Raw genomic sequence first — 11,982 nt, forward strand, 5'->3', positions numbered from 1 at the left:
CAAGCATTAAGCATAGCAAAGTCATAGCAACATCAATCTCAGAACATAGTGGATACTAGGGATCAAATCCTAACAAAACTAACTCGATTACATGATAAATCTCATCCAACCCATCACCGTCCAGCAAGCCTACGATGGAATTACTCACACACGGCGGTGAGCATCATGAAATTGGTGGTGGAGGAAGGTTGATGATGACGATGGCGACGGATTCCCCTCCCCGGAGCCCCGAACGGACTCCAGATCAGCACTCCCAAGAGAGTTTAGGGCTTGGCGGCGGCTCCGTATCTAAAACACGATGAATACTTCTCTCTGATTTTTTTCTCCCCGAAAGTGAATATATGGAGTCAAGGTTGAGGTCGGTGGAGCGTCAGGGGGCCCACGAGCCAGGGGGCGCGCCCAGGGGGGTAGGGCGCGCCCCAACCCTCGTGGACAGGTGGTGGGCCCCCTGACGTGGATCTTTCTTCCAATATTTTTTATATATTCCAAAATAATTCTCCGTTGATTTTCAGGTCATTCCGAGAACTTTTATTTCTGCACAAAAATAACACCATGGCAATTCTGCTGAAAACAGCGTTAGTCTGGGTTAGTTCCATTCAAATCATGCAAGTTAGAGTCCAAAACAAGGGCAAAAGTGTTTGGAAAAGTAGATACGACGAAGACGTATCAACTTCCCCAAGCTTAAACCTTTGCTTGTCCTCAAGCAATTCAGTTGATAAACTGAAAGTGATAAAGAAAAACTTTTACAAACTTTGTTTGCTCTTGTTGTTGTAAATATGTAAAGCCAGCATTTAGGTTTTCAGCAAAGATTATAAACTAACCATATTCACAATAACACTTAGGTCTCATGTTTACTCATATCAATGACATAGTCAACTAGCGAGCAATAATAATAAATCTCGGATGACAACACTTTCTCAAAACAATCATGATATGATATGACAAGATGGTATCTCGCTAGCCCTTTCTGAGACCACAAATCATAAATGCAGAGCACCTTTAAAGATCAAGGACTGACTAGACATTGTAATTCATGGTAAAAGAGATCCAGTCAAGTCATACTCAATGTAAACTAACAGTAATGGATGCAAGTGACAGCGGTGCTCTCCAACTGGTGCTTTTTAATAAGAGGATGATGACTCAACATAAAAGTAAATAGATAGGCCCTTCATAGAGGGAAGCAGGGATTTATAGAGGTGCCAGAGCTCGGTTTTGAAATAGATATGAATAATATTTTGAGCCGCATACTTCCATTGTCAACATAACAACTGAGAGATTTCGATATCTTCCATGCTACACACATTATAGGCGGTTCCCAAACAGAATGATAAAGTTTATACTCCCCCTCCACCAACAAGCATCAATCCATGGCTTGCTCGAAACAACGAGTGCCTCCAACTAACAAGAGTCCCGGGGGAGTTTTGTTTGCAGTTATTGTGATTTGATTTGCATAAAGCATGGGACTGGGCATCCCGATGACCAGCCATTTTCTCGTGAGTGAGGAGCGGAGTCCACTCCTCTTGAGTATAACTCGCCTAGCATGGAAGATACAGACATCCCTAGTTGATACATGAGCTATTCGAACACACAAAACAGAATGTTTGTTTGAAGGTTTAGAGTTTGGCACATACAAGTTCACTTGGAACGGCAGGTAGATACCGTATATAGGTAGGTATGGTGGACTCATATGGAATAACTTTGGGGTTTATGGAATTGGATGCACAAGCAGTATTCTCGCTTAGTATAAGTGAAGGCTAGAAAAAGACTGGGAAGCGACCAGCTAGAGAGCGACAACAGTCATGAACATGCATTAAAATTAATCAACACCGAATGCAAGCATGAGTAGGATATAATGCACCATGAACATAAATATCATAGAGGCTATGTTGATTTTGTTTCAACTACATGTGTGAACATGTGCCAAGTCAAGCCACTCGAATCGTTCAAAAGAGGATACCACCCTATCATACCACATCACAACCATTTTAATAGCATGTTGGCACGCAAGGTAAACCATTATAAGCTCCTAGCTAATTAAGCATGGCATAAGAAACTACAATCTCTCATTGTCATTGCAAACATGTTTCTTTCATAATAGGCTGAATCAGGAACAATGAACTAATCATATTTACAAAAGCAAGAGAGGTCAAGTTCATACCAGCTTTTCTCATCTCAATAAGTTCATCATATAATCATCATTATTGCCTTTCACTTGCACGACCGAATAGTGTGGATAATAATAATAGTGCAGGTGCATTGGACTAAGCTAGAATCTACAAGCATCCAATTCAAGAGAGAAGACAAGGTAATATGGGCTCTTTGTTAGATCAACAATAATGCATATGAGAGCCACTCAACATTTTCATTATGGTCTTCTCCTCTCGACCCCCAAAGAACAAGAAAAGAAATAAAACTATTTACACGGGAAAGCTCCCAACAAGCAAAAGAAGAACGAGAAATCTTTTTAGGTTATATTTTAGTTATTACTACTACAGGCATGGAAAGTAAACTAGCTAAAAGCTACAACTAATTTTTTTTTGTTTTTTCTTAAGGTTTATCAAACACACAAGAAGAAAGCATAAAAAGGAAAATAAACTAGCATGGATATTACAGTGAAAAAGTATGAGCACCGACAACTAGCATGAGTGTGTGAACATGAATGTAATGTCGGCGAGAAATACGTACTCTCCCAAGCTTAGGCTTTTGGCCTAAGTTGGTCTATGGCCACGGCTGGCCTGGCGGATATCCAAAGTTGTAGCTGGGGTCGTACTGAGAAGAATCCCCCTGGTGCCACTGGTTGGCGATCTCTTCCGGATTCCACTGATAAATAGACTGCCGTTGAGGATCAAATTGTGGTTCCGGCACTGGCTCTGTAGCATGTGTGGGGTTTCGGTAGGCGTGAATGGCCTCCGGCGGAACAAGGTACTTGCCTGCAGATAAGTCAAACAAGGAAGGAGCTGGCAAAGTAATAGTCTTAGGGTGATTTTTTATCAAATATCAACTTGTACTTAAGCATCTTTTCCTTATTCTTAACGATAAAATCATGTGCTACCATACTCTTATAGTCTAGAAAAACAGGAGGCAGCAACTTTTCTTCCTTCTCATAATGTCTAATAGGTATGTTAAAATGTGCAGCGAGGCATGAGGCAAAAATACCTCCCAAGATGGGGCCCTTAGTACGGTTAAGATTTAACCGCTTTGCAACAATAGCGCCAATACTAAATGTGTCATCACGGAACAAGGCATGGCACAAAATAACAATATCAGGGGCTCTAAGGTTGCCACAGTTTCCATGACCAATTAAGCATCTACTAGCAAATATTGCAAAGTAACGTAAAACAGGAAAATGTATGCTAGTAATTCTTGTATCGGAAACTTTCCTCGTTTCCCCTACATCAATTGTATCAACAAACCCTTCCACATCGTCACGATGTGGTTCCTCTACACTGCCCTCGAAAGGGATCAAACAAACCCGGCAAAAATCACGAAGTGACATCTCCTTATGCTCATCATATAAATAAAATTCCACCGTAGGTGGTGAGCTCCTAGCATGGAAATGAAAGTTTTGCACAAAGATATTGGTGAGTAAGAGATACTGTTCGCGTTGGTCGTGGAGGAAGGCGGTGAGGCCTGCATTCTTAGCCAACTCAGAGAAATCATCATAAATCCCGACTGCTCTCAAGAAATCATCACAAGGCCATTCACACGGCCGGACCTCCGCGGTGCGAGGGAGATTATACTTGGGCTTCTTGTTCTCTTCACTTTGTTTATCCTTCGAGATTTGGCTCGACGAGCCCCTAAAAAATCTCCTCATCTTTTTCTGAAATTTTTAGCAACTTCAAAATAAAAGTGAACCAAACTCAACAAAATTGATAGCAACTACTCCTACAAGTGCTTAGAGACTATATCATGCATTAGAACTACTTGGGACCATATAAATTTGACATGCAAGCTCAAGAATAGGGTCACCTAGGCAGCAAAAATTTGCAATGAATAAAGCGCTAGAACAAAAACTAATTGGACCATTGGAGGAGTCACATACCAAAGAACAATCCCCCAAAGCAGTTTTGTGAATGGAGCTTTGAGCTAGGAGATCGAAAATGGCAGCAAGATGAGCTTGAACTCGGGTTTGAGCTGGTTGGTGATTTTTGTGGGAGGAATAAGGAGTGTGTGGTGGCTGGAATAAGTGGAGGGGACCCACGTGGGGTCCACGAGGCAGGGGGCGCGCCCAGGGGGGTAGGGCGCACCCTGGACCCTTGTGGCCAGGTGCTTGCTCCCCTTGCTGTGTTCTCAGTGCCAGATATTCTCAAATATTCTAGAAGAAATCATATTTAATTTTCAGGGCATTTGGAGAACTTTTATTTTCAGGGTATTTTTATTGCACGGATAATTCAGAAAACAGACAGAAAAATACTACTTTTGCTTTATTTAATATAAATAACAGAAAGTGAAAAGAGGGTACAGATAGTTGTGTTTTCTAAATTCATCATCTCATGCTCATCAAAAGGAATCCACTAACAAGGTTGATCAAGTCTTGTTAACAAACTCATTCTGAATTGCATGAAACCGGAGAATTTTTGAATAACATTAGGTTACCTCAACAGGGATATGCATGCCCCCAACAATAAGAATATCATATTTCTTCTTGACAGTAGGAAGTGGAAATTCAAAACCTCCAATAGTGATTGTTGAAAATTTTCCAATAGAATTGATACTGTGGACTTGAGGTTGTTTCCTTGGAAAGTGTACCATATGCTCATTACCATTAACATGAAAAGTGACATTGCCTTTGGTGCAATCAATAACAGCCCCTGCAGTATTCAAAAAGGGTCTTCCAAGAATAATAGACATATTATCGTCCTCGGGAATATCAAGAATAACAAAGTCCGTTAAAATAGTAACGTTTGCAACCACAACAGGCACATCCTCACAAATACCGACGGGTATAGCAGTTGATTTGTCAGCCATTTGCAAAGATATTTCAGTAGGTGTCAACTTATTCAAATCAAGCCTACGATATAAAGAGAGAGGCATAACACTAACACCGGCTCCAAGATCACATAAAGCAGTTTTAACATAGTTTCTTTTAATGGAGCATGGTATAGTTGGTACTCCTGGATCTCCAAGTTTCTTTGGTATTCCACCCTTAAAAGTACAATTAGCAAGCATGGTGGAATTTTCAGCTTCTGTTATCTTTATTTTATTAGTAACAATTTCCTTCATATATTTAGCATAAGGATTCATTTTAAGCATATCAGTCAAACACATACGCAAAAAGATAGGTCTAATCATTTCAGCAAAGCGCTCAAAATCCTCATCATCCTTTTTCTTGGATGGTTTAGGAGGAAAAGGCATGGGTTTCTGAACCCATGGTTCTCTTTCTTTACCGTGCTTCCTAGCAACAAAGTCTCTCTTATCATAACGTTGATTCTTTGATTGTGGGTTATCAAGATCAACAACAGGTTCAATCTCTACATCATTGTCATTACTAGGTTGAGCATCAACATGAGCATCATCATTAACATTATCACTAGGTTCATGTTCATTACCAGATTGTGTTTCAGCATCGGAGATAGAGATATTATTGGGATTCTCTTGTGTGTCAATAACAGGTTCACTAGAAGCATGCAAAGTCCTATCATTTTTCTTTCTCTTCCTTTTAGAAGGACTAGGTGCATCAATATTAATTTTCTGAGAATCTTGCTCAATTCTCTTAGGATAACCCCGAGGATACAAAGGTTCCTGAGTAAGTTTACCTCCTCTAGTTGCAACTCTAACAGCAAAGTCATTATTTTTACTATTCAATTCATTGAGCAAATCATTCTGAGCTTTAAGTACTTGTTCTACTTAAGTGGTAACCATAGAAGCATGTTTACTAATAAGTTTAAGTTCACCTTTAACACTAGCCATATAATCACTCAAGTGTCCAATCATATTAGCATTGTGTTTCAGTTGTCTACCAACATAAGCATTAAAATCTTCTTGCTTAACCATAAATTTATCAAATTCATCTGAACATTGGCTAGCAAACTTAGCAGGAGGGATTTCGGCTTTATCATATCTATAGCGAGAATTTACCTTTACTACCTGTGTCGGGTTATCGAGACCTTGTGTTTCTTCAATAGGTGATGAATTAAGACCATGTATTTCTTCAACAGGCGGTAAATTCTTAACATCTTCAGCTTTTATACCTTTTTCTTTCATAGATTTCTTTGCCTCTTGCATATCTTCAGGACTGAGAAATAGAATGCCCCTTTTCTTCGGAGTTGGCTTAGGAGTTGGTTCAGGAAGTGTCCAATTATTTTCATTGGTCAACATATTATTCAATAGAATTTCAGCTTGATCAACAGTTCTTTCCCTGAAAACACAACCAGCACAACTATCCAGGTAATCTCTGGAAGCATCGGTTAGTCCATTATAAAAGATATCAAGTACTTCATTCTTCTTGAGAGGATGATCAGGCAAAGCATTAAGTAATTGGAGAAGCCTCCCCAAGATTGTGGGAGACTCTCTTCTTCAATTTGCACAAAATTATATATCTCCCTTAAAGCAGCTTGTTTCTTATGAGCGGGGAAATATTTAGCAGAAAAGTAGTAAATCATATCCTCGGGACTACGGACACAACCAGGATCAAGAGAATTAAACCATATCTTAGCATCACCCTTTAATGAGAACAGAAATAATTTAAGGATATAATAGTAGTGAGTTTTCTCATCATTAGTGAACAGGGTAGCTATATCATTTTATTTAGTAAGATGTGCCACAACAGTTTCAGATTCATAGCCAAGAAAGGATCAGATTCAACCAGAGTAATTAACTCAGGATCAACAGAGAAATCATAATCCTTAGCAATAATAAAGATAGGTGAAGTACCATAAGCAGGATCATATTTCATTCTAGCATTCAGAGTTTTTCTTTAAGCTTAGCTAATAGTTTCTTAAGATCACTTCTATCATTGCAGACAAGAAAGTCTAGCAGTTTCTTCATCCATAACATAACCCTCAGGAACAACAGGCAATTCATATCTAGGGGAGAATCTTCATCATCACTTTCATCAATATTATTAGTTTCAATAATTTCATTCTCTCTAGACCTAGCAAGTTGTTCATCAAGAAATTCACCAAGTCGCACAATAGTATCAAGCATAGAAGTAGTTTCATCATAAGTATCGTGCATAGCAGAAGTGGCATCATCAATAACATGCAACATATTAGAATTAATAGCAGAAGCAGGTTTAGGTGTCGCAAGCTTACTCAAAACAGAAGGTAAATCAAGTGCAGAGCTAGATGGCAGTTCCTTACCTCCCCTCGTAGTTGAGGGACAAATCTTGGTTCTTTGATCTTTCAAGTTCTTCATAATGATAAGCAGATATATATCCAAAGTGACTCAAAGAATAGAGCTATGCTCCCCGGCAACGGCGCCAAAAAATGTTCTTGATAACCCACAAGTATAGGGGATCGCAACAGTTTTTGAGGGTAGAGTATTCAACCCAAATTTATTGATTCGACACAAGGGGAGCCAAAGAATATTCTCAAGTATTAGCAGCTGAGTTGTCAATTCAACCGCACCTGGAAACTTAATATCTGCAGCAAAGTATTTAGTAGCAAAGTAATATGATAGTAGTGGTAACGGTGGCAAAAGGTAACGGTAGCAAAAGTAATATTTTGGGGTTTTATAGTGATTGTAACAGTAGAAGTGGAAAAGTAAATAAGCGAAGAACAATATATGAAAAGCTCATAGGCATTGGATCAGTGATGGAGAATTATGCCGGATGCGATCGATCATGTAATAGTCATAACATAGGGTGACACAGAACTAGCTCCAGTTCATCAATGTAATGTAGGCATGTATTCCGAATATAGTCATACGTGCTTATGGAAAAGAACTTGCATGACATCTTTTGTCCTACCCTCCCATGGCAGCGGGGTCCTATTGGAAACTAATGGATATTAAGGCCTCCTTTTAATAGAGTACGGGACCAAAGCATTAACACATAGTGAATGCATGAACTCCTCAAACTACAGTCATCACCGGTAAGTATCCCGATTATTGTCACTTTGGGGTTAACACATCATAACACATAATAGGTGACTATAGACTTGCAAGATAGGATCAAGAACTCGCATATATTGATGAAAACATAATAGGTTTAGACTGAAATCATGGCATTCGGGCCCTAGTGACAAGCATTAAGAATAGCAAAGTCATAGCAACATCAATCTCAGAACATAGTGGATACTAGGGATCAAATCCTAACAAAACTAACTCGTTTACATGATAATTATCATCCAACCCATCACCGTCCAGCAAGCCTACGATGGAATTATTCACACATGGCGGTGAGCATCATGAAATTGGTGATGGAGGAAGGTTGATGATGACGATGGCGACAGATTCCCCTCTCCGGAGCCCCGAACAGACTCCAGATCAGCCCTCCCGAGAGAGTTTAGGGCTTGGCGGCGGCTCCATATCGTAAAACGCGATGAATCCTTCTCTTTGATTTTTTTCTCCCCGAAAGTGAATGTATGGAGTCAAGGATGAGGTCGGTGGAGCGTCAGGGGGCCCACGAGGCAGGGGGCGCGCCCCCACCCTCGTGGACAGGTGGTGGGCCACCTGACGTGGATCTTTCTTCCAGTATTTTTTATATATTCCAAAATAATTCTCCGTTGATTTTCAGGTCATTCCGAGAACTTTTGTTTCTGCACAAAAAGAACACCATGGCAATTCTGCCAAAAACAGCGTCAATCCGGGTTAGTTCCATTCAAATCATGCAAGTTAGTCTAAAATAAGGGCAAAAGTGTTTGGAAAAGTAGATACGACGGAGACGTATCAACCCTGTGGTAGTAGGCCGTTGCCGCTGTATGAACAGGACCCTGAGGAGGCCGCCGCACCCCAGCCGGTTGGGGGTGGGTGAACAGGACCCCGTGGAGGCTCTAGGAACAGCAGCCGGTGGAGGCTGGATGAACAGTAGCCGTGGATGAACAGTAGTCCGTGGAGGCCAGAGGAGGTCGACGGTGGATGAACAGTAGCCCGTGGAGGCTGTTGCGAGGCAGTAGACAGTGGATGAACAGGACCCTGTTTCGACCGTTGGTGCTCCAACACAAGTCTGTTTCCTCCGTTTTGCGATACGCCACACCCTTCCCGATCAACAGGACCCCGTTTTTACCGTAGGAACTTCAACACAAGTCTGTTTCCTCCGTTTTGCGGTGTGCCATACCCTTCCCGATGAGCATGACCCCATTTTGACCATACGCAGAGAAGATCCATTTCCTTCGTTCTGCGGTATGCTAGACCTTGTTTCGACTGTTCCGTCCAAGCCGGTTGGCTCCCGATGAACACGAAGCCGTTACTACCGTCCGCTGCCTCTCCATGTACACGAGCCATAGCCGTACATATGCGCGAGTAGGCGTTCGAAACCCTGCCCGTATGTACGTACGTGGCCGTATTTTTTGGCATCTGGCTGTACGTATGTGTACACAATTTAGAAGGGACTGCCTGAATTGCTACGTCGGGGGCATGCCGAGTCATCCTCCGTTGCCAACTCGGCGTCGTCTACTACTACACGTGTCGCTGCTTGCTCGGCCATGGTTCATCGTTGTAGAGAGACCGATCGACCAGTATGTACATACATGTTCGCGACAATGCTACGTATGCTTCGACTGGGTGGATCCCAGCTATCAGGGAGGATAAGGATGCACTTCCTTGCGTGCGAAGATATAGCTGGTGGGTCCCGGCTATCCAGGGGAGGGATCATTTTTTTGCGAGTAATAAGGAGGCACTTCCTTGGTTTCGAAGCTGTAGCTGGTGGGTCTAGCTGTTAGCCTCACAGCCTAAAGGCCACTTCTGATGGCTGTCGTTCGTTGACCACGAGGCGCCGAGAGCATCAAGGCGGTGGATGACAGCGAGGCCTAGGAAGGGAATGACGAGGAGCCAGAGAAGACGAGGCGGGTGGATGCCCACGCGGAGGGGAGTATGAGGGTTCACTGGTTCGACTGCGGCGTAAGTCCGCTGTCGCCAGAGAATAACAAGGGGTGTGGGTGAGTAGAGGGAAGGTCTGGCCAGTCGTAGTATGGTCGGTCCATGAGGCTTGCGCGATAGCATAGCCCGCCACGGGAGGCTGGAGCAGGCGGTACGACAGGCCTGGTTTGGGCGGCTGGAGCAAGAAGACTAGAGGTTGAAGACGCAACACGGCCGTAATTTAACATCAAACGGTCAGTGCAGCTAGAATCGTTTTGACCAAGTTGACAAAGCCCGTACGCGTCAACTTAGTTGGCCCACAAGTCAGCCTCAAAATATGGTGGGTCCCAGCTAGCAGGGGGAATCATTTTTTGCCCGCAATAAGGTGGCACTTCCTTGCATGCGAAGATGTTTTTTGGATTTTTTAATTTTTTATTTTTCGAGTTAGAATAAAAATAAAACAATTTAGCATCTTTGGTACAATCTATATTTTCGCGAAATGGATCATAGTAAAGCTGGTGGGTCCCAGCTGTTAGGGAGAGGTAACTTTTTTCCACGTAATAAAGGAAACACTTTCCTGCATGCGAAGATGTAGCTGGTGGCTCAAACCTATCAGGGGGAGAAATCATTTGTTTTCGCATAATAAGGAGGGACTTGCTCGCGTGCGCCATGGGTCATGTGGGTCCCTACTGTCACCCAATCCATGTTCATGCCTCTTCCAATGGCTGTCGTTTGTAGATAAAGTTGATCACACCATGCCGAGAGAACCAATGCGGTATACGATGGCGAGGCCTAGGAAGGGAACGACCCGGAGCCGGCGAAGACATAGCAGTGGATGCCCACGCGGAGGGGAATACGAGGGTTCACTGGTTCGGCTGTCATCACCGGAAAATAACAAGAGGTGTTAGTGAGTAGAGGAATGGCCTAGACGGCGATGGGAGTAGGGTGGGCCAGTGAGGCATGTGAGGCAGCACAACCGACTACGGGAGGAGGTAGCAGGCGGTACCGCCAGCAGTGGTTTGGGCGGCTGAAGCATGAATATCCGAGATTGAAGAAGCATCACAGCCGTTGGATGGACATCCAATGACCGCTGCTAATAGAATCACTTGTTGACTATAAGTTGACAAAGCCATCCGTATGCGTCAACTTAGTAGGCCCACAAGTGACCATCACATCTGTGGCAGAGAACATATAGCCCATTTGTGATTTGTTATAATGTACATTGATAACCCACAAGTATAGGGGATCGCAACCATTTTTGAGGATAGAGTATTCAACCCAAATTTATAGATTCGACACAAGGGGAGCCAAAGAATATTTGAAGGTATTAGCAGCCGAGTTGTCAATTCAACCACACCTGGAGATTAATTATCTGCAGCAATATGATCAGTAGTAAAGTAGTTTGATAGTTTTGATACTAGTGACAGTAGCAATGGTAACAGTATTGACATCAGTAGTAACTTAGCAGAAACAATAAGGATAAATTCGTAGGCATTGGATCGGTGACTTGTTGGATGATATTCATCATGTGATAGTTATAACCTAGGGCGATACGGCACTAGCTCCAGTTCATCGATATAATGTAGGCATGTATTCCGTAAATAGTCATACGTGCTTTATTAAAAGAACTTGCATGACATCTTTTGTCCTACCCTCTCGTGGCAGCGGGGTCCATATTGGAAACTAAGGGATATTAAGGCCTCCTTTTAATAGAGAACCGGAACAAAGCATTAACACATAGTGAATACAGTAACTCCTCAAACTACGGTCATCACCGGGAGTGGGCCCAGTTGTTGTCACTCCGGGGTTGCCAGATCATAACCATAGTGGGTGACTATAGCTTGCAAGATCGGATCTAAAACATGGATATAATGATGAATTCATAAACGGTTCAGATCTGAGATCATGGCACCCGGGCCCAAAGTGACAAGCATTAAGCATGGCAAAGTCATAGCAACATCAATCTATGAACATAGTGGATACTAGGGATCAGGCCCTAACAAAACTAACTCGATTACATGATGA

Source organism: Triticum urartu, chromosome 3A (genome assembly GCF_056163025.1).
Source record: "Triticum urartu cultivar PI428250 chromosome 3A, HENAU_Tu73, whole genome shotgun sequence".
Lineage (NCBI taxonomy): Eukaryota > Viridiplantae > Streptophyta > Magnoliopsida > Poales > Poaceae > Triticum > Triticum urartu.